General features: G+C 55.3%; 52 non-coding genes across 52 annotated transcripts; all 52 read left to right on the top strand.

Moving 5' to 3' along the window:
• Positions 1–259: 259 nt before the first annotated feature.
• On the top strand, positions 260–341 carry Trnal-aag (transfer RNA leucine (anticodon AAG)). Its single transcript has one exon. It is a non-coding gene; the product is annotated as a tRNA-Leu (tRNA).
• Positions 342–421: 80 nt separating this feature from the next.
• Positions 422–503, top strand: Trnal-cag (transfer RNA leucine (anticodon CAG)). Its single transcript has one exon. It is a non-coding gene; the product is annotated as a tRNA-Leu (tRNA).
• Positions 504–777: 274 nt separating this feature from the next.
• Positions 778–849, top strand: Trnae-cuc (transfer RNA glutamic acid (anticodon CUC)). The gene has a single exon. It is a non-coding gene; the product is annotated as a tRNA-Glu (tRNA).
• Positions 850–1191: 342 nt separating this feature from the next.
• Trnah-gug (transfer RNA histidin (anticodon GUG)) lies at positions 1192–1263 on the top strand. The gene has a single exon. It is a non-coding gene; the product is annotated as a tRNA-His (tRNA).
• Positions 1264–1555: 292 nt separating this feature from the next.
• Positions 1556–1637, top strand: Trnal-aag (transfer RNA leucine (anticodon AAG)). The gene has a single exon. It is a non-coding gene; the product is annotated as a tRNA-Leu (tRNA).
• Positions 1638–1717: 80 nt separating this feature from the next.
• On the top strand, positions 1718–1799 carry Trnal-cag (transfer RNA leucine (anticodon CAG)). The gene has a single exon. It is a non-coding gene; the product is annotated as a tRNA-Leu (tRNA).
• Positions 1800–2073: 274 nt separating this feature from the next.
• Trnae-cuc (transfer RNA glutamic acid (anticodon CUC)) lies at positions 2074–2145 on the top strand. Its single transcript has one exon. It is a non-coding gene; the product is annotated as a tRNA-Glu (tRNA).
• A 342-nt stretch (positions 2146–2487) lies between these two features.
• On the top strand, positions 2488–2559 carry Trnah-gug (transfer RNA histidin (anticodon GUG)). Its single transcript has one exon. It is a non-coding gene; the product is annotated as a tRNA-His (tRNA).
• A 292-nt stretch (positions 2560–2851) lies between these two features.
• Trnal-aag (transfer RNA leucine (anticodon AAG)) lies at positions 2852–2933 on the top strand. Its single transcript has one exon. It is a non-coding gene; the product is annotated as a tRNA-Leu (tRNA).
• Positions 2934–3013: 80 nt separating this feature from the next.
• On the top strand, positions 3014–3095 carry Trnal-cag (transfer RNA leucine (anticodon CAG)). Its single transcript has one exon. It is a non-coding gene; the product is annotated as a tRNA-Leu (tRNA).
• A 274-nt stretch (positions 3096–3369) lies between these two features.
• Positions 3370–3441, top strand: Trnae-cuc (transfer RNA glutamic acid (anticodon CUC)). Its single transcript has one exon. It is a non-coding gene; the product is annotated as a tRNA-Glu (tRNA).
• Positions 3442–3783: 342 nt separating this feature from the next.
• On the top strand, positions 3784–3855 carry Trnah-gug (transfer RNA histidin (anticodon GUG)). Its single transcript has one exon. It is a non-coding gene; the product is annotated as a tRNA-His (tRNA).
• Positions 3856–4147: 292 nt separating this feature from the next.
• Positions 4148–4229, top strand: Trnal-aag (transfer RNA leucine (anticodon AAG)). The gene has a single exon. It is a non-coding gene; the product is annotated as a tRNA-Leu (tRNA).
• Positions 4230–4309: 80 nt separating this feature from the next.
• Positions 4310–4391, top strand: Trnal-cag (transfer RNA leucine (anticodon CAG)). The gene has a single exon. It is a non-coding gene; the product is annotated as a tRNA-Leu (tRNA).
• A 274-nt stretch (positions 4392–4665) lies between these two features.
• On the top strand, positions 4666–4737 carry Trnae-cuc (transfer RNA glutamic acid (anticodon CUC)). The gene has a single exon. It is a non-coding gene; the product is annotated as a tRNA-Glu (tRNA).
• Positions 4738–5079: 342 nt separating this feature from the next.
• Trnah-gug (transfer RNA histidin (anticodon GUG)) lies at positions 5080–5151 on the top strand. The gene has a single exon. It is a non-coding gene; the product is annotated as a tRNA-His (tRNA).
• Positions 5152–5443: 292 nt separating this feature from the next.
• Positions 5444–5525, top strand: Trnal-aag (transfer RNA leucine (anticodon AAG)). The gene has a single exon. It is a non-coding gene; the product is annotated as a tRNA-Leu (tRNA).
• Positions 5526–5605: 80 nt separating this feature from the next.
• Positions 5606–5687, top strand: Trnal-cag (transfer RNA leucine (anticodon CAG)). Its single transcript has one exon. It is a non-coding gene; the product is annotated as a tRNA-Leu (tRNA).
• A 274-nt stretch (positions 5688–5961) lies between these two features.
• Trnae-cuc (transfer RNA glutamic acid (anticodon CUC)) lies at positions 5962–6033 on the top strand. The gene has a single exon. It is a non-coding gene; the product is annotated as a tRNA-Glu (tRNA).
• Positions 6034–6375: 342 nt separating this feature from the next.
• Positions 6376–6447, top strand: Trnah-gug (transfer RNA histidin (anticodon GUG)). The gene has a single exon. It is a non-coding gene; the product is annotated as a tRNA-His (tRNA).
• Positions 6448–6739: 292 nt separating this feature from the next.
• Trnal-aag (transfer RNA leucine (anticodon AAG)) lies at positions 6740–6821 on the top strand. Its single transcript has one exon. It is a non-coding gene; the product is annotated as a tRNA-Leu (tRNA).
• An 80-nt stretch (positions 6822–6901) lies between these two features.
• Trnal-cag (transfer RNA leucine (anticodon CAG)) lies at positions 6902–6983 on the top strand. The gene has a single exon. It is a non-coding gene; the product is annotated as a tRNA-Leu (tRNA).
• A 274-nt stretch (positions 6984–7257) lies between these two features.
• Positions 7258–7329, top strand: Trnae-cuc (transfer RNA glutamic acid (anticodon CUC)). The gene has a single exon. It is a non-coding gene; the product is annotated as a tRNA-Glu (tRNA).
• A 342-nt stretch (positions 7330–7671) lies between these two features.
• Positions 7672–7743, top strand: Trnah-gug (transfer RNA histidin (anticodon GUG)). The gene has a single exon. It is a non-coding gene; the product is annotated as a tRNA-His (tRNA).
• Positions 7744–8035: 292 nt separating this feature from the next.
• Positions 8036–8117, top strand: Trnal-aag (transfer RNA leucine (anticodon AAG)). Its single transcript has one exon. It is a non-coding gene; the product is annotated as a tRNA-Leu (tRNA).
• Positions 8118–8197: 80 nt separating this feature from the next.
• Trnal-cag (transfer RNA leucine (anticodon CAG)) lies at positions 8198–8279 on the top strand. The gene has a single exon. It is a non-coding gene; the product is annotated as a tRNA-Leu (tRNA).
• A 274-nt stretch (positions 8280–8553) lies between these two features.
• Positions 8554–8625, top strand: Trnae-cuc (transfer RNA glutamic acid (anticodon CUC)). The gene has a single exon. It is a non-coding gene; the product is annotated as a tRNA-Glu (tRNA).
• A 342-nt stretch (positions 8626–8967) lies between these two features.
• Trnah-gug (transfer RNA histidin (anticodon GUG)) lies at positions 8968–9039 on the top strand. The gene has a single exon. It is a non-coding gene; the product is annotated as a tRNA-His (tRNA).
• A 292-nt stretch (positions 9040–9331) lies between these two features.
• Trnal-aag (transfer RNA leucine (anticodon AAG)) lies at positions 9332–9413 on the top strand. The gene has a single exon. It is a non-coding gene; the product is annotated as a tRNA-Leu (tRNA).
• An 80-nt stretch (positions 9414–9493) lies between these two features.
• On the top strand, positions 9494–9575 carry Trnal-cag (transfer RNA leucine (anticodon CAG)). The gene has a single exon. It is a non-coding gene; the product is annotated as a tRNA-Leu (tRNA).
• A 274-nt stretch (positions 9576–9849) lies between these two features.
• Trnae-cuc (transfer RNA glutamic acid (anticodon CUC)) lies at positions 9850–9921 on the top strand. The gene has a single exon. It is a non-coding gene; the product is annotated as a tRNA-Glu (tRNA).
• Positions 9922–10263: 342 nt separating this feature from the next.
• Positions 10264–10335, top strand: Trnah-gug (transfer RNA histidin (anticodon GUG)). The gene has a single exon. It is a non-coding gene; the product is annotated as a tRNA-His (tRNA).
• A 292-nt stretch (positions 10336–10627) lies between these two features.
• Trnal-aag (transfer RNA leucine (anticodon AAG)) lies at positions 10628–10709 on the top strand. Its single transcript has one exon. It is a non-coding gene; the product is annotated as a tRNA-Leu (tRNA).
• Positions 10710–10789: 80 nt separating this feature from the next.
• Trnal-cag (transfer RNA leucine (anticodon CAG)) lies at positions 10790–10871 on the top strand. Its single transcript has one exon. It is a non-coding gene; the product is annotated as a tRNA-Leu (tRNA).
• Positions 10872–11145: 274 nt separating this feature from the next.
• Trnae-cuc (transfer RNA glutamic acid (anticodon CUC)) lies at positions 11146–11217 on the top strand. The gene has a single exon. It is a non-coding gene; the product is annotated as a tRNA-Glu (tRNA).
• A 342-nt stretch (positions 11218–11559) lies between these two features.
• Trnah-gug (transfer RNA histidin (anticodon GUG)) lies at positions 11560–11631 on the top strand. The gene has a single exon. It is a non-coding gene; the product is annotated as a tRNA-His (tRNA).
• A 292-nt stretch (positions 11632–11923) lies between these two features.
• Trnal-aag (transfer RNA leucine (anticodon AAG)) lies at positions 11924–12005 on the top strand. Its single transcript has one exon. It is a non-coding gene; the product is annotated as a tRNA-Leu (tRNA).
• An 80-nt stretch (positions 12006–12085) lies between these two features.
• Positions 12086–12167, top strand: Trnal-cag (transfer RNA leucine (anticodon CAG)). The gene has a single exon. It is a non-coding gene; the product is annotated as a tRNA-Leu (tRNA).
• Positions 12168–12441: 274 nt separating this feature from the next.
• Positions 12442–12513, top strand: Trnae-cuc (transfer RNA glutamic acid (anticodon CUC)). Its single transcript has one exon. It is a non-coding gene; the product is annotated as a tRNA-Glu (tRNA).
• A 342-nt stretch (positions 12514–12855) lies between these two features.
• Trnah-gug (transfer RNA histidin (anticodon GUG)) lies at positions 12856–12927 on the top strand. The gene has a single exon. It is a non-coding gene; the product is annotated as a tRNA-His (tRNA).
• A 292-nt stretch (positions 12928–13219) lies between these two features.
• On the top strand, positions 13220–13301 carry Trnal-aag (transfer RNA leucine (anticodon AAG)). The gene has a single exon. It is a non-coding gene; the product is annotated as a tRNA-Leu (tRNA).
• An 80-nt stretch (positions 13302–13381) lies between these two features.
• Trnal-cag (transfer RNA leucine (anticodon CAG)) lies at positions 13382–13463 on the top strand. Its single transcript has one exon. It is a non-coding gene; the product is annotated as a tRNA-Leu (tRNA).
• Positions 13464–13737: 274 nt separating this feature from the next.
• Positions 13738–13809, top strand: Trnae-cuc (transfer RNA glutamic acid (anticodon CUC)). The gene has a single exon. It is a non-coding gene; the product is annotated as a tRNA-Glu (tRNA).
• Positions 13810–14151: 342 nt separating this feature from the next.
• Trnah-gug (transfer RNA histidin (anticodon GUG)) lies at positions 14152–14223 on the top strand. Its single transcript has one exon. It is a non-coding gene; the product is annotated as a tRNA-His (tRNA).
• Positions 14224–14515: 292 nt separating this feature from the next.
• Positions 14516–14597, top strand: Trnal-aag (transfer RNA leucine (anticodon AAG)). Its single transcript has one exon. It is a non-coding gene; the product is annotated as a tRNA-Leu (tRNA).
• Positions 14598–14677: 80 nt separating this feature from the next.
• On the top strand, positions 14678–14759 carry Trnal-cag (transfer RNA leucine (anticodon CAG)). Its single transcript has one exon. It is a non-coding gene; the product is annotated as a tRNA-Leu (tRNA).
• A 274-nt stretch (positions 14760–15033) lies between these two features.
• On the top strand, positions 15034–15105 carry Trnae-cuc (transfer RNA glutamic acid (anticodon CUC)). The gene has a single exon. It is a non-coding gene; the product is annotated as a tRNA-Glu (tRNA).
• A 342-nt stretch (positions 15106–15447) lies between these two features.
• Trnah-gug (transfer RNA histidin (anticodon GUG)) lies at positions 15448–15519 on the top strand. Its single transcript has one exon. It is a non-coding gene; the product is annotated as a tRNA-His (tRNA).
• A 292-nt stretch (positions 15520–15811) lies between these two features.
• Positions 15812–15893, top strand: Trnal-aag (transfer RNA leucine (anticodon AAG)). The gene has a single exon. It is a non-coding gene; the product is annotated as a tRNA-Leu (tRNA).
• An 80-nt stretch (positions 15894–15973) lies between these two features.
• On the top strand, positions 15974–16055 carry Trnal-cag (transfer RNA leucine (anticodon CAG)). Its single transcript has one exon. It is a non-coding gene; the product is annotated as a tRNA-Leu (tRNA).
• A 274-nt stretch (positions 16056–16329) lies between these two features.
• On the top strand, positions 16330–16401 carry Trnae-cuc (transfer RNA glutamic acid (anticodon CUC)). The gene has a single exon. It is a non-coding gene; the product is annotated as a tRNA-Glu (tRNA).
• A 342-nt stretch (positions 16402–16743) lies between these two features.
• On the top strand, positions 16744–16815 carry Trnah-gug (transfer RNA histidin (anticodon GUG)). The gene has a single exon. It is a non-coding gene; the product is annotated as a tRNA-His (tRNA).
• Positions 16816–16831: the final 16 nt, after the last annotated feature.

The raw sequence follows: 16831 nt of genomic DNA, 5'->3' as shown, positions 1-16831 counted from the left end.
CATGATCGTCACCCAGTGTTTGAAATCACAATGCTCTCATCACTTTACACTCATGTTCCGCACGCCGCAGGTTGCACTACCATTTCATTATCAGCAACAAGAAATTCGGCCGCCCCAGGGCGTGGGTAGCTGCCTGAGAGGTTAAATATATAGTCGAAAGGGGCAGTTGTTTGAGGTGCGATGCATGAGCAGCGAGTCGCAGCACAACAGGAAACTGTGTCGTGCACTGTTTTCTAGAGACGCGGGGAACGCTGGCGCAGGTAGCGTGGCCGAGCGGTCTAAGGCGCTGGTTTAAGGCACCAGTCTCTTCGGAGGCGTGGGTTCGAATCCCACCGCTGCCAATTTTTACTTCTCGTTTTTGTGCCATTGCGCTGTGTTCTCGTGGGGTAGAACGCAGCTCCTGCGGCGGCCGCGTCGCGTAGGTAGCGTGGCCGAGCGGTCTAAGGCGCTGGTTTCAGGCACCAGTCTCTTCGGAGGCGTGGGTTCGAATCCCACCGCTGCCAACGTTTTCTGTCTCGAAAACAGGAGCACTGATTTCCCGCGAAGGAAATAGCGCAGCAAAGCGTGAGCGTCGCTCTCTTAAACTGTCGTAGCACAGTGCGCGGTGTAACAACAGGATTCACCGGCGCAGTTTGGTCTCATGATTGCTGGCGTTCGTCTCCACGAGATACGTCCAGAGCATGCCGTTCTACGAAGTGGAAGCGTTAATTTTTGCAGATGTCGTCAAGTAGCGGGTGGACGCTCACCGTGTTTGTTGGAGGAGTGCGTGTGTCGTTATCCGGTGTCGTCTAGTGGCTAGGATACCTGGCTCTCACCCAGGAGGCCCGGGTTCGATTCCCGGTACCGGAAATCCACCATTTTGTTGCTCCTCTTAGGCGACTTGTCCCGACTTTGCTCGACTGACGCTACGCTGACGCTTGCAGAAAAGCACGTTAAGTATGAATGACGGCCACAAGTGACGGCGAGAGAGATGCGACACCTGTCCACCTGTGGTCAACAGACTTGGAGGACTGCAAGACACTGCCAGGGAGATGAATGCAGCTACCCACTCTGGTTAGTGTCCTAACAGCGCAGGCACGTTTCGTTTGCCCGTATACATATAATGGAGATCGCGTCTGACGCAGTGGGCTGAGCTTTGCTGTGTACCGGGCGGGTGCAGTCGCGAGAACTGCTTCCCCGGGCGCCTCCGCGGCCGTGATCGTCTAGTGGTTAGGACATTGCGTTGTGGCCGCAAAAACCCAGGTTCGAATCCTGGTCACGGCAATTTTGAAGGTTTTGCCTTGCTGTTGCTGCAATCATGATCGTCACCCAGTGTTTGAAATCACAATGCTCTCATCACTTTACACTCATGTTCCGCACGCCGCAGGTTGCACTACCATTTCATTATCAGCAACAAGAAATTCGGCCGCCCCAGGGCGTGGGTAGCTGCCTGAGAGGTTAAATATATAGTCGAAAGGGGCAGTTGTTTGAGGTGCGATGCATGAGCAGCGAGTCGCAGCACAACAGGAAACTGTGTCGTGCACTGTTTTCTAGAGACGCGGGGAACGCTGGCGCAGGTAGCGTGGCCGAGCGGTCTAAGGCGCTGGTTTAAGGCACCAGTCTCTTCGGAGGCGTGGGTTCGAATCCCACCGCTGCCAATTTTTACTTCTCGTTTTTGTGCCATTGCGCTGTGTTCTCGTGGGGTAGAACGCAGCTCCTGCGGTGGCCGCGTCGCGTAGGTAGCGTGGCCGAGCGGTCTAAGGCGCTGGTTTCAGGCACCAGTCTCTTCGGAGGCGTGGGTTCGAATCCCACCGCTGCCAACGTTTTCTGTCTCGAAAACAGGAGCACTGATTTCCCGCGAAGGAAATAGCGCAGCAAAGCGTGAGCGTCGCTCTCTTAAACTGTCGTAGCACAGTGCGCGGTGTAACAACAGGATTCACCGGCGCAGTTTGGTCTCATGATTGCTGGCGTTCGTCTCCACGAGATACGTCCAGAGCATGCCGTTCTACGAAGTGGAAGCGTTAATTTTTGCAGATGTCGTCAAGTAGCGGGTGGACGCTCACCGTGTTTGTTGGAGGAGTGCGTGTGTCGTTATCCGGTGTCGTCTAGTGGCTAGGATACCTGGCTCTCACCCAGGAGGCCCGGGTTCGATTCCCGGTACCGGAAATCCACCATTTTGTTGCTCCTCTTAGGCGACTTGTCCCGACTTTGCTCGACTGACGCTACGCTGACGCTTGCAGAAAAGCACGTTAAGTATGAATGACGGCCACAAGTGACGGCGAGAGAGATGCGACACCTGTCCACCTGTGGTCAACAGACTTGGAGGACTGCAAGACACTGCCAGGGAGATGAATGCAGCTACCCACTCTGGTTAGTGTCCTAACAGCGCAGGCACGTTTCGTTTGCCCGTATACATATAATGGAGATCGCGTCTGACGCAGTGGGCTGAGCTTTGCTGTGTACCGGGCGGGTGCAGTCGCGAGAACTGCTTCCCCGGGCGCCTCCGCGGCCGTGATCGTCTAGTGGTTAGGACATTGCGTTGTGGCCGCAAAAACCCAGGTTCGAATCCTGGTCACGGCAATTTTGAAGGTTTTGCCTTGCTGTTGCTGCAATCATGATCGTCACCCAGTGTTTGAAATCACAATGCTCTCATCACTTTACACTCATGTTCCGCACGCCGCAGGTTGCACTACCATTTCATTATCAGCAACAAGAAATTCGGCCGCCCCAGGGCGTGGGTAGCTGCCTGAGAGGTTAAATATATAGTCGAAAGGGGCAGTTGTTTGAGGTGCGATGCATGAGCAGCGAGTCGCAGCACAACAGGAAACTGTGTCGTGCACTGTTTTCTAGAGACGCGGGGAACGCTGGCGCAGGTAGCGTGGCCGAGCGGTCTAAGGCGCTGGTTTAAGGCACCAGTCTCTTCGGAGGCGTGGGTTCGAATCCCACCGCTGCCAATTTTTACTTCTCGTTTTTGTGCCATTGCGCTGTGTTCTCGTGGGGTAGAACGCAGCTCCTGCGGCGGCCGCGTCGCGTAGGTAGCGTGGCCGAGCGGTCTAAGGCGCTGGTTTCAGGCACCAGTCTCTTCGGAGGCGTGGGTTCGAATCCCACCGCTGCCAACGTTTTCTGTCTCGAAAACAGGAGCACTGATTTCCCGCGAAGGAAATAGCGCAGCAAAGCGTGAGCGTCGCTCTCTTAAACTGTCGTAGCACAGTGCGCGGTGTAACAACAGGATTCACCGGCGCAGTTTGGTCTCATGATTGCTGGCGTTCGTCTCCACGAGATACGTCCAGAGCATGCCGTTCTACGAAGTGGAAGCGTTAATTTTTGCAGATGTCGTCAAGTAGCGGGTGGACGCTCACCGTGTTTGTTGGAGGAGTGCGTGTGTCGTTATCCGGTGTCGTCTAGTGGCTAGGATACCTGGCTCTCACCCAGGAGGCCCGGGTTCGATTCCCGGTACCGGAAATCCACCATTTTGTTGCTCCTCTTAGGCGACTTGTCCCGACTTTGCTCGACTGACGCTACGCTGACGCTTGCAGAAAAGCACGTTAAGTATGAATGACGGCCACAAGTGACGGCGAGAGAGATGCGACACCTGTCCACCTGTGGTCAACAGACTTGGAGGACTGCAAGACACTGCCAGGGAGATGAATGCAGCTACCCACTCTGGTTAGTGTCCTAACAGCGCAGGCACGTTTCGTTTGCCCGTATACATATAATGGAGATCGCGTCTGACGCAGTGGGCTGAGCTTTGCTGTGTACCGGGCGGGTGCAGTCGCGAGAACTGCTTCCCCGGGCGCCTCCGCGGCCGTGATCGTCTAGTGGTTAGGACATTGCGTTGTGGCCGCAAAAACCCAGGTTCGAATCCTGGTCACGGCAATTTTGAAGGTTTTGCCTTGCTGTTGCTGCAATCATGATCGTCACCCAGTGTTTGAAATCACAATGCTCTCATCACTTTACACTCATGTTCCGCACGCCGCAGGTTGCACTACCATTTCATTATCAGCAACAAGAAATTCGGCCGCCCCAGGGCGTGGGTAGCTGCCTGAGAGGTTAAATATATAGTCGAAAGGGGCAGTTGTTTGAGGTGCGATGCATGAGCAGCGAGTCGCAGCACAACAGGAAACTGTGTCGTGCACTGTTTTCTAGAGACGCGGGGAACGCTGGCGCAGGTAGCGTGGCCGAGCGGTCTAAGGCGCTGGTTTAAGGCACCAGTCTCTTCGGAGGCGTGGGTTCGAATCCCACCGCTGCCAATTTTTACTTCTCGTTTTTGTGCCATTGCGCTGTGTTCTCGTGGGGTAGAACGCAGCTCCTGCGGCGGCCGCGTCGCGTAGGTAGCGTGGCCGAGCGGTCTAAGGCGCTGGTTTCAGGCACCAGTCTCTTCGGAGGCGTGGGTTCGAATCCCACCGCTGCCAACGTTTTCTGTCTCGAAAACAGGAGCACTGATTTCCCGCGAAGGAAATAGCGCAGCAAAGCGTGAGCGTCGCTCTCTTAAACTGTCGTAGCACAGTGCGCGGTGTAACAACAGGATTCACCGGCGCAGTTTGGTCTCATGATTGCTGGCGTTCGTCTCCACGAGATACGTCCAGAGCATGCCGTTCTACGAAGTGGAAGCGTTAATTTTTGCAGATGTCGTCAAGTAGCGGGTGGACGCTCACCGTGTTTGTTGGAGGAGTGCGTGTGTCGTTATCCGGTGTCGTCTAGTGGCTAGGATACCTGGCTCTCACCCAGGAGGCCCGGGTTCGATTCCCGGTACCGGAAATCCACCATTTTGTTGCTCCTCTTAGGCGACTTGTCCCGACTTTGCTCGACTGACGCTACGCTGACGCTTGCAGAAAAGCACGTTAAGTATGAATGACGGCCACAAGTGACGGCGAGAGAGATGCGACACCTGTCCACCTGTGGTCAACAGACTTGGAGGACTGCAAGACACTGCCAGGGAGATGAATGCAGCTACCCACTCTGGTTAGTGTCCTAACAGCGCAGGCACGTTTCGTTTGCCCGTATACATATAATGGAGATCGCGTCTGACGCAGTGGGCTGAGCTTTGCTGTGTACCGGGCGGGTGCAGTCGCGAGAACTGCTTCCCCGGGCGCCTCCGCGGCCGTGATCGTCTAGTGGTTAGGACATTGCGTTGTGGCCGCAAAAACCCAGGTTCGAATCCTGGTCACGGCAATTTTGAAGGTTTTGCCTTGCTGTTGCTGCAATCATGATCGTCACCCAGTGTTTGAAATCACAATGCTCTCATCACTTTACACTCATGTTCCGCACGCCGCAGGTTGCACTACCATTTCATTATCAGCAACAAGAAATTCGGCCGCCCCAGGGCGTGGGTAGCTGCCTGAGAGGTTAAATATATAGTCGAAAGGGGCAGTTGTTTGAGGTGCGATGCATGAGCAGCGAGTCGCAGCACAACAGGAAACTGTGTCGTGCACTGTTTTCTAGAGACGCGGGGAACGCTGGCGCAGGTAGCGTGGCCGAGCGGTCTAAGGCGCTGGTTTAAGGCACCAGTCTCTTCGGAGGCGTGGGTTCGAATCCCACCGCTGCCAATTTTTACTTCTCGTTTTTGTGCCATTGCGCTGTGTTCTCGTGGGGTAGAACGCAGCTCCTGCGGCGGCCGCGTCGCGTAGGTAGCGTGGCCGAGCGGTCTAAGGCGCTGGTTTCAGGCACCAGTCTCTTCGGAGGCGTGGGTTCGAATCCCACCGCTGCCAACGTTTTCTGTCTCGAAAACAGGAGCACTGATTTCCCGCGAAGGAAATAGCGCAGCAAAGCGTGAGCGTCGCTCTCTTAAACTGTCGTAGCACAGTGCGCGGTGTAACAACAGGATTCACCGGCGCAGTTTGGTCTCATGATTGCTGGCGTTCGTCTCCACGAGATACGTCCAGAGCATGCCGTTCTACGAAGTGGAAGCGTTAATTTTTGCAGATGTCGTCAAGTAGCGGGTGGACGCTCACCGTGTTTGTTGGAGGAGTGCGTGTGTCGTTATCCGGTGTCGTCTAGTGGCTAGGATACCTGGCTCTCACCCAGGAGGCCCGGGTTCGATTCCCGGTACCGGAAATCCACCATTTTGTTGCTCCTCTTAGGCGACTTGTCCCGACTTTGCTCGACTGACGCTACGCTGACGCTTGCAGAAAAGCACGTTAAGTATGAATGACGGCCACAAGTGACGGCGAGAGAGATGCGACACCTGTCCACCTGTGGTCAACAGACTTGGAGGACTGCAAGACACTGCCAGGGAGATGAATGCAGCTACCCACTCTGGTTAGTGTCCTAACAGCGCAGGCACGTTTCGTTTGCCCGTATACATATAATGGAGATCGCGTCTGACGCAGTGGGCTGAGCTTTGCTGTGTACCGGGCGGGTGCAGTCGCGAGAACTGCTTCCCCGGGCGCCTCCGCGGCCGTGATCGTCTAGTGGTTAGGACATTGCGTTGTGGCCGCAAAAACCCAGGTTCGAATCCTGGTCACGGCAATTTTGAAGGTTTTGCCTTGCTGTTGCTGCAATCATGATCGTCACCCAGTGTTTGAAATCACAATGCTCTCATCACTTTACACTCATGTTCCGCACGCCGCAGGTTGCACTACCATTTCATTATCAGCAACAAGAAATTCGGCCGCCCCAGGGCGTGGGTAGCTGCCTGAGAGGTTAAATATATAGTCGAAAGGGGCAGTTGTTTGAGGTGCGATGCATGAGCAGCGAGTCGCAGCACAACAGGAAACTGTGTCGTGCACTGTTTTCTAGAGACGCGGGGAACGCTGGCGCAGGTAGCGTGGCCGAGCGGTCTAAGGCGCTGGTTTAAGGCACCAGTCTCTTCGGAGGCGTGGGTTCGAATCCCACCGCTGCCAATTTTTACTTCTCGTTTTTGTGCCATTGCGCTGTGTTCTCGTGGGGTAGAACGCAGCTCCTGCGGCGGCCGCGTCGCGTAGGTAGCGTGGCCGAGCGGTCTAAGGCGCTGGTTTCAGGCACCAGTCTCTTCGGAGGCGTGGGTTCGAATCCCACCGCTGCCAACGTTTTCTGTCTCGAAAACAGGAGCACTGATTTCCCGCGAAGGAAATAGCGCAGCAAAGCGTGAGCGTCGCTCTCTTAAACTGTCGTAGCACAGTGCGCGGTGTAACAACAGGATTCACCGGCGCAGTTTGGTCTCATGATTGCTGGCGTTCGTCTCCACGAGATACGTCCAGAGCATGCCGTTCTACGAAGTGGAAGCGTTAATTTTTGCAGATGTCGTCAAGTAGCGGGTGGACGCTCACCGTGTTTGTTGGAGGAGTGCGTGTGTCGTTATCCGGTGTCGTCTAGTGGCTAGGATACCTGGCTCTCACCCAGGAGGCCCGGGTTCGATTCCCGGTACCGGAAATCCACCATTTTGTTGCTCCTCTTAGGCGACTTGTCCCGACTTTGCTCGACTGACGCTACGCTGACGCTTGCAGAAAAGCACGTTAAGTATGAATGACGGCCACAAGTGACGGCGAGAGAGATGCGACACCTGTCCACCTGTGGTCAACAGACTTGGAGGACTGCAAGACACTGCCAGGGAGATGAATGCAGCTACCCACTCTGGTTAGTGTCCTAACAGCGCAGGCACGTTTCGTTTGCCCGTATACATATAATGGAGATCGCGTCTGACGCAGTGGGCTGAGCTTTGCTGTGTACCGGGCGGGTGCAGTCGCGAGAACTGCTTCCCCGGGCGCCTCCGCGGCCGTGATCGTCTAGTGGTTAGGACATTGCGTTGTGGCCGCAAAAACCCAGGTTCGAATCCTGGTCACGGCAATTTTGAAGGTTTTGCCTTGCTGTTGCTGCAATCATGATCGTCACCCAGTGTTTGAAATCACAATGCTCTCATCACTTTACACTCATGTTCCGCACGCCGCAGGTTGCACTACCATTTCATTATCAGCAACAAGAAATTCGGCCGCCCCAGGGCGTGGGTAGCTGCCTGAGAGGTTAAATATATAGTCGAAAGGGGCAGTTGTTTGAGGTGCGATGCATGAGCAGCGAGTCGCAGCACAACAGGAAACTGTGTCGTGCACTGTTTTCTAGAGACGCGGGGAACGCTGGCGCAGGTAGCGTGGCCGAGCGGTCTAAGGCGCTGGTTTAAGGCACCAGTCTCTTCGGAGGCGTGGGTTCGAATCCCACCGCTGCCAATTTTTACTTCTCGTTTTTGTGCCATTGCGCTGTGTTCTCGTGGGGTAGAACGCAGCTCCTGCGGCGGCCGCGTCGCGTAGGTAGCGTGGCCGAGCGGTCTAAGGCGCTGGTTTCAGGCACCAGTCTCTTCGGAGGCGTGGGTTCGAATCCCACCGCTGCCAACGTTTTCTGTCTCGAAAACAGGAGCACTGATTTCCCGCGAAGGAAATAGCGCAGCAAAGCGTGAGCGTCGCTCTCTTAAACTGTCGTAGCACAGTGCGCGGTGTAACAACAGGATTCACCGGCGCAGTTTGGTCTCATGATTGCTGGCGTTCGTCTCCACGAGATACGTCCAGAGCATGCCGTTCTACGAAGTGGAAGCGTTAATTTTTGCAGATGTCGTCAAGTAGCGGGTGGACGCTCACCGTGTTTGTTGGAGGAGTGCGTGTGTCGTTATCCGGTGTCGTCTAGTGGCTAGGATACCTGGCTCTCACCCAGGAGGCCCGGGTTCGATTCCCGGTACCGGAAATCCACCATTTTGTTGCTCCTCTTAGGCGACTTGTCCCGACTTTGCTCGACTGACGCTACGCTGACGCTTGCAGAAAAGCACGTTAAGTATGAATGACGGCCACAAGTGACGGCGAGAGAGATGCGACACCTGTCCACCTGTGGTCAACAGACTTGGAGGACTGCAAGACACTGCCAGGGAGATGAATGCAGCTACCCACTCTGGTTAGTGTCCTAACAGCGCAGGCACGTTTCGTTTGCCCGTATACATATAATGGAGATCGCGTCTGACGCAGTGGGCTGAGCTTTGCTGTGTACCGGGCGGGTGCAGTCGCGAGAACTGCTTCCCCGGGCGCCTCCGCGGCCGTGATCGTCTAGTGGTTAGGACATTGCGTTGTGGCCGCAAAAACCCAGGTTCGAATCCTGGTCACGGCAATTTTGAAGGTTTTGCCTTGCTGTTGCTGCAATCATGATCGTCACCCAGTGTTTGAAATCACAATGCTCTCATCACTTTACACTCATGTTCCGCACGCCGCAGGTTGCACTACCATTTCATTATCAGCAACAAGAAATTCGGCCGCCCCAGGGCGTGGGTAGCTGCCTGAGAGGTTAAATATATAGTCGAAAGGGGCAGTTGTTTGAGGTGCGATGCATGAGCAGCGAGTCGCAGCACAACAGGAAACTGTGTCGTGCACTGTTTTCTAGAGACGCGGGGAACGCTGGCGCAGGTAGCGTGGCCGAGCGGTCTAAGGCGCTGGTTTAAGGCACCAGTCTCTTCGGAGGCGTGGGTTCGAATCCCACCGCTGCCAATTTTTACTTCTCGTTTTTGTGCCATTGCGCTGTGTTCTCGTGGGGTAGAACGCAGCTCCTGCGGCGGCCGCGTCGCGTAGGTAGCGTGGCCGAGCGGTCTAAGGCGCTGGTTTCAGGCACCAGTCTCTTCGGAGGCGTGGGTTCGAATCCCACCGCTGCCAACGTTTTCTGTCTCGAAAACAGGAGCACTGATTTCCCGCGAAGGAAATAGCGCAGCAAAGCGTGAGCGTCGCTCTCTTAAACTGTCGTAGCACAGTGCGCGGTGTAACAACAGGATTCACCGGCGCAGTTTGGTCTCATGATTGCTGGCGTTCGTCTCCACGAGATACGTCCAGAGCATGCCGTTCTACGAAGTGGAAGCGTTAATTTTTGCAGATGTCGTCAAGTAGCGGGTGGACGCTCACCGTGTTTGTTGGAGGAGTGCGTGTGTCGTTATCCGGTGTCGTCTAGTGGCTAGGATACCTGGCTCTCACCCAGGAGGCCCGGGTTCGATTCCCGGTACCGGAAATCCACCATTTTGTTGCTCCTCTTAGGCGACTTGTCCCGACTTTGCTCGACTGACGCTACGCTGACGCTTGCAGAAAAGCACGTTAAGTATGAATGACGGCCACAAGTGACGGCGAGAGAGATGCGACACCTGTCCACCTGTGGTCAACAGACTTGGAGGACTGCAAGACACTGCCAGGGAGATGAATGCAGCTACCCACTCTGGTTAGTGTCCTAACAGCGCAGGCACGTTTCGTTTGCCCGTATACATATAATGGAGATCGCGTCTGACGCAGTGGGCTGAGCTTTGCTGTGTACCGGGCGGGTGCAGTCGCGAGAACTGCTTCCCCGGGCGCCTCCGCGGCCGTGATCGTCTAGTGGTTAGGACATTGCGTTGTGGCCGCAAAAACCCAGGTTCGAATCCTGGTCACGGCAATTTTGAAGGTTTTGCCTTGCTGTTGCTGCAATCATGATCGTCACCCAGTGTTTGAAATCACAATGCTCTCATCACTTTACACTCATGTTCCGCACGCCGCAGGTTGCACTACCATTTCATTATCAGCAACAAGAAATTCGGCCGCCCCAGGGCGTGGGTAGCTGCCTGAGAGGTTAAATATATAGTCGAAAGGGGCAGTTGTTTGAGGTGCGATGCATGAGCAGCGAGTCGCAGCACAACAGGAAACTGTGTCGTGCACTGTTTTCTAGAGACGCGGGGAACGCTGGCGCAGGTAGCGTGGCCGAGCGGTCTAAGGCGCTGGTTTAAGGCACCAGTCTCTTCGGAGGCGTGGGTTCGAATCCCACCGCTGCCAATTTTTACTTCTCGTTTTTGTGCCATTGCGCTGTGTTCTCGTGGGGTAGAACGCAGCTCCTGCGGCGGCCGCGTCGCGTAGGTAGCGTGGCCGAGCGGTCTAAGGCGCTGGTTTCAGGCACCAGTCTCTTCGGAGGCGTGGGTTCGAATCCCACCGCTGCCAACGTTTTCTGTCTCGAAAACAGGAGCACTGATTTCCCGCGAAGGAAATAGCGCAGCAAAGCGTGAGCGTCGCTCTCTTAAACTGTCGTAGCACAGTGCGCGGTGTAACAACAGGATTCACCGGCGCAGTTTGGTCTCATGATTGCTGGCGTTCGTCTCCACGAGATACGTCCAGAGCATGCCGTTCTACGAAGTGGAAGCGTTAATTTTTGCAGTTGTCGTCAAGTAGCGGGTGGACGCTCACCGTGTTTGTTGGAGGAGTGCGTGTGTCGTTATCCGGTGTCGTCTAGTGGCTAGGATACCTGGCTCTCACCCAGGAGGCCCGGGTTCGATTCCCGGTACCGGAAATCCACCATTTTGTTGCTCCTCTTAGGCGACTTGTCCCGACTTTGCTCGACTGACGCTACGCTGACGCTTGCAGAAAAGCACGTTAAGTATGAATGACGGCCACAAGTGACGGCGAGAGAGATGCGACACCTGTCCACCTGTGGTCAACAGACTTGGAGGACTGCAAGACACTGCCAGGGAGGTGAATGCAGCTAACCACTCTGGTTAGTGTCCTAACAGCGCAGGCACGTTTCGTTTGCCCGTATACATATAATGGAGATCGCGTCTGACGCAGTGGGCTGAGCTTTGCTGTGTACCGGGCGGGTGCAGTCGCGAGAACTGCTTCCCCGGGCGCCTCCGCGGCCGTGATCGTCTAGTGGTTAGGACATTGCGTTGTGGCCGCAAAAACCCAGGTTCGAATCCTGGTCACGGCAATTTTGAAGGTTTTGCCTTGCTGTTGCTGCAATCATGATCGTCACCCAGTGTTTGAAATCACAATGCTCTCATCACTTTACACTCATGTTCCGCACGCCGCAGGTTGCACTACCGTTTCATTATCAGCAACAAGAAATTCGGCCGCCCCAGGGCGTGGGTAGCTGCCTGAGAGGTTAAATCTATAGTCGAAAGGGGCAGTTGTTTGAGGTGCGATGCATGAGCAGCGAGTCGCAGCACAACAGGAAACTGTGTCGTGCACTGTTTTCTAGAGACGCGGGGAACGCTGGCGCAGGTAGCGTGGCCGAGCGGTCTAAGGCGCTGGTTTAAGGCACCAGTCTCTTCGGAGGCGTGGGTTCGAATCCCACCGCTGCCAATTTTTACTTCTCGTTTTTGTGCCATTGCGCTGTGTTCTCGTGGGGTAGAACGCAGCTCCTGCGGCGGCCGCGTCGCGTAGGTAGCGTGGCCGAGCGGTCTAAGGCGCTGGTTTCAGGCACCAGTCTCTTCGGAGGCGTGGGTTCGAATCCCACCGCTGCCAACGTTTTCTGTCTCGAAAACAGGAGCACTGATTTCCCGCGAAGGAAATAGCGCAGCAAAGCGTGAGCGTCGCTCTCTTAAACTGTCGTAGCACAGTGCGCGGTGTAACAACAGGATTCACCGGCGCAGTTTGGTCTCATGATTGCTGGCGTTCGTCTCCACGAGATACGTCCAGAGCATGCCGTTCTACGAAGTGGAAGCGTTAATTTTTGCAGTTGTCGTCAAGTAGCGGGTGGACGCTCACCGTGTTTGTTGGAGGAGTGCGTGTGTCGTTATCCGGTGTCGTCTAGTGGCTAGGATACCTGGCTCTCACCCAGGAGGCCCGGGTTCGATTCCCGGTACCGGAAATCCACCATTTTGTTGCTCCTCTTAGGCGACTTGTCCCGACTTTGCTCGACTGACGCTACGCTGACGCTTGCAGAAAAGCACGTTAAGTATGAATGACGGCCACAAGTGACGGCGAGAGAGATGCGACACCTGTCCACCTGTGGTCAACAGACTTGGAGGACTGCAAGACACTGCCAGGGAGGTGAATGCAGCTAACCACTCTGGTTAGTGTCCTAACAGCGCAGGCACGTTTCGTTTGCCCGTATACATATAATGGAGATCGCGTCTGACGCAGTGGGCTGAGCTTTGCTGTGTACCGGGCGGGTGCAGTCGCGAGAACTGCTTCCCCGGGCGCCTCCGCGGCAGTGATCGTCTAGTGGTTAGGACATTGCGTTGTGGCCGCAAAAACCCAGGTTCGAATCCTGGTCACGGCAATTTTGAAGGTTTTGCCTTGCTGTTGCTGCAATCATGATCGTCACCCAGTGTTTGAAATCACAATGCTCTCATCACTTTACACTCATGTTCCGCACGCCGCAGGTTGCACTACCGTTTCATTATCAGCAACAAGAAATTCGGCCGCCCCAGGGCGTGGGTAGCTGCCTGAGAGGTTAAATCTATAGTCGAAAGGGGCAGTTGTTTGAGGTGCGATGCATGAGCAGCGAGTCGCAGCACAACAGGAAACTGTGTCGTGCACTGTTTTCTAGAGACGCGGGGAACGCTGGCGCAGGTAGCGTGGCCGAGCGGTCTAAGGCGCTGGTTTAAGGCACCAGTCTCTTCGGAGGCGTGGGTTCGAATCCCACCGCTGCCAATTTTTACTTCTCGTTTTTGTGCCATTGCGCTGTGTTCTCGTGGGGTAGAACGCAGCTCCTGCGGCGGCCGCGTCGCGTAGGTAGCGTGGCCGAGCGGTCTAAGGCGCTGGTTTCAGGCACCAGTCTCTTCGGAGGCGTGGGTTCGAATCCCACCGCTGCCAACGTTTTCTGTCTCGAAAACAGGAGCACTGATTTCCCGCGAAGGAAATAGCGCAGCAAAGCGTGAGCGTCGCTCTCTTAAACTGTCGTAGCACAGTGCGCGGTGTAACAACAGGATTCACCGGCGCAGTTTGGTCTCATGATTGCTGGCGTTCGTCTCCACGAGATACGTCCAGAGCATGCCGTTCTACGAAGTGGAAGCGTTAATTTTTGCAGTTGTCGTCAAGTAGCGGGTGGACGCTCACCGTGTTTGTTGGAGGAGTGCGTGTGTCGTTATCCGGTGTCGTCTAGTGGCTAGGATACCTGGCTCTCACCCAGGAGGCCCGGGTTCGATTCCCGGTACCGGAAATCCACCATTTTGTTGCTCCTCTTAGGCGACTTGTCCCGACTTTGCTCGACTGACGCTACGCTGACGCTTGCAGAAAAGCACGTTAAGTATGAATGACGGCCACAAGTGACGGCGAGAGAGATGCGACACCTGTCCACCTGTGGTCAACAGACTTGGAGGACTGCAAGACACTGCCAGGGAGATGAATGCAGCTACCCACTCTGGTTAGTGTCCTAACAGCGCAGGCACGTTTCGTTTGCCCGTATACATATAATGGAGATCGCGTCTGACGCAGTGGGCTGAGCTTTGCTGTGTACCGGGCGGGTGCAGTCGCGAGAACTGCTTCCCCGGGCGCCTCCGCGGCCGTGATCGTCTAGTGGTTAGGACATTGCGTTGTGGCCGCAAAAACCCAGGTTCGAATCCTGGTCACGGCAATTTTGAAGGTTTTGCCTTGCTGTTGCTGCAATCATGATCGTCACCCAGTGTTTGAAATCACAATGCTCTCATCACTTTACACTCATGTTCCGCACGCCGCAGGTTGCACTACCATTTCATTATCAGCAACAAGAAATTCGGCCGCCCCAGGGCGTGGGTAGCTGCCTGAGAGGTTAAATATATAGTCGAAAGGGGCAGTTGTTTGAGGTGCGATGCATGAGCAGCGAGTCGCAGCACAACAGGAAACTGTGTCGTGCACTGTTTTCTAGAGACGCGGGGAACGCTGGCGCAGGTAGCGTGGCCGAGCGGTCTAAGGCGCTGGTTTAAGGCACCAGTCTCTTCGGAGGCGTGGGTTCGAATCCCACCGCTGCCAATTTTTACTTCTCGTTTTTGTGCCATTGCGCTGTGTTCTCGTGGGGTAGAACGCAGCTCCTGCGGCGGCCGCGTCGCGTAGGTAGCGTGGCCGAGCGGTCTAAGGCGCTGGTTTCAGGCACCAGTCTCTTCGGAGGCGTGGGTTCGAATCCCACCGCTGCCAACGTTTTCTGTCTCGAAAACAGGAGCACTGATTTCCCGCGAAGGAAATAGCGCAGCAAAGCGTGAGCGTCGCTCTCTTAAACTGTCGTAGCACAGTGCGCGGTGTAACAACAGGATTCACCGGCGCAGTTTGGTCTCATGATTGCTGGCGTTCGTCTCCACGAGATACGTCCAGAGCATGCCGTTCTACGAAGTGGAAGCGTTAATTTTTGCAGATGTCGTCAAGTAGCGGGTGGACGCTCACCGTGTTTGTTGGAGGAGTGCGTGTGTCGTTATCCGGTGTCGTCTAGTGGCTAGGATACCTGGCTCTCACCCAGGAGGCCCGGGTTCGATTCCCGGTACCGGAAATCCACCATTTTGTTGCTCCTCTTAGGCGACTTGTCCCGACTTTGCTCGACTGACGCTACGCTGACGCTTGCAGAAAAGCACGTTAAGTATGAATGACGGCCACAAGTGACGGCGAGAGAGATGCGACACCTGTCCACCTGTGGTCAACAGACTTGGAGGACTGCAAGACACTGCCAGGGAGATGAATGCAGCTACCCACTCTGGTTAGTGTCCTAACAGCGCAGGCACGTTTCGTTTGCCCGTATACATATAATGGAGATCGCGTCTGACGCAGTGGGCTGAGCTTTGCTGTGTACCGGGCGGGTGCAGTCGCGAGAACTGCTTCCCCGGGCGCCTCCGCGGCCGTGATCGTCTAGTGGTTAGGACATTGCGTTGTGGCCGCAAAAACCCAGGTTCGAATCCTGGTCACGGCAATTTTGAAGGTTTTGCCTTGCTGTTGCTGCAATCATGATCGTCACCCAGTGTTTGAAATCACAATGCTCTCATCACTTTACACTCATGTTCCGCACGCCGCAGGTTGCACTACCATTTCATTATCAGCAACAAGAAATTCGGCCGCCCCAGGGCGTGGGTAGCTGCCTGAGAGGTTAAATATATAGTCGAAAGGGGCAGTTGTTTGAGGTGCGATGCATGAGCAGCGAGTCGCAGCACAACAGGAAACTGTGTCGTGCACTGTTTTCTAGAGACGCGGGGAACGCTGGCGCAGGTAGCGTGGCCGAGCGGTCTAAGGCGCTGGTTTAAGGCACCAGTCTCTTCGGAGGCGTGGGTTCGAATCCCACCGCTGCCAATTTTTACTTCTCGTTTTTGTGCCATTGCGCTGTGTTCTCGTGGGGTAGAACGCAGCTCCTGCGGCGGCCGCGTCGCGTAGGTAGCGTGGCCGAGCGGTCTAAGGCGCTGGTTTCAGGCACCAGTCTCTTCGGAGGCGTGGGTTCGAATCCCACCGCTGCCAACGTTTTCTGTCTCGAAAACAGGAGCACTGATTTCCCGCGAAGGAAATAGCGCAGCAAAGCGTGAGCGTCGCTCTCTTAAACTGTCGTAGCACAGTGCGCGGTGTAACAACAGGATTCACCGGCGCAGTTTGGTCTCATGATTGCTGGCGTTCGTCTCCACGAGATACGTCCAGAGCATGCCGTTCTACGAAGTGGAAGCGTTAATTTTTGCAGTTGTCGTCAAGTAGCGGGTGGACGCTCACCGTGTTTGTTGGAGGAGTGCGTGTGTCGTTATCCGGTGTCGTCTAGTGGCTAGGATACCTGGCTCTCACCCAGGAGGCCCGGGTTCGATTCCCGGTACCGGAAATCCACCATTTTGTTGCTCCTCTTAGGCGACTTGTCCCGACTTTGCTCGACTGACGCTACGCTGACGCTTGCAGAAAAGCACGTTAAGTATGAATGACGGCCACAAGTGACGGCGAGAGAGATGCGACACCTGTCCACCTGTGGTCAACAGACTTGGAGGACTGCAAGACACTGCCAGGGAGGTGAATGCAGCTAACCACTCTGGTTAGTGTCCTAACAGCGCAGGCACGTTTCGTTTGCCCGTATACATATAATGGAGATCGCGTCTGACGCAGTGGGCTGAGCTTTGCTGTGTACCGGGCGGGTGCAGTCGCGAGAACTGCTTCCCCGGGCGCCTCCGCGGCAGTGATCGTCTAGTGGTTAGGACATTGCGTTGTGGCCGCAAAAACCCAGGTTCGAATCCTGGTCACGGCAATTTTGAAGGTTTTGC

This window comes from Schistocerca nitens, unplaced genomic scaffold (assembly GCF_023898315.1).
Source record: "Schistocerca nitens isolate TAMUIC-IGC-003100 unplaced genomic scaffold, iqSchNite1.1 HiC_scaffold_287, whole genome shotgun sequence".
Lineage (NCBI taxonomy): Eukaryota > Metazoa > Arthropoda > Insecta > Orthoptera > Acrididae > Schistocerca > Schistocerca nitens.
The sequence above is the reverse complement of the archived record's forward strand: the minus strand, read 5'-3'. Positions and strand labels throughout refer to the sequence as shown.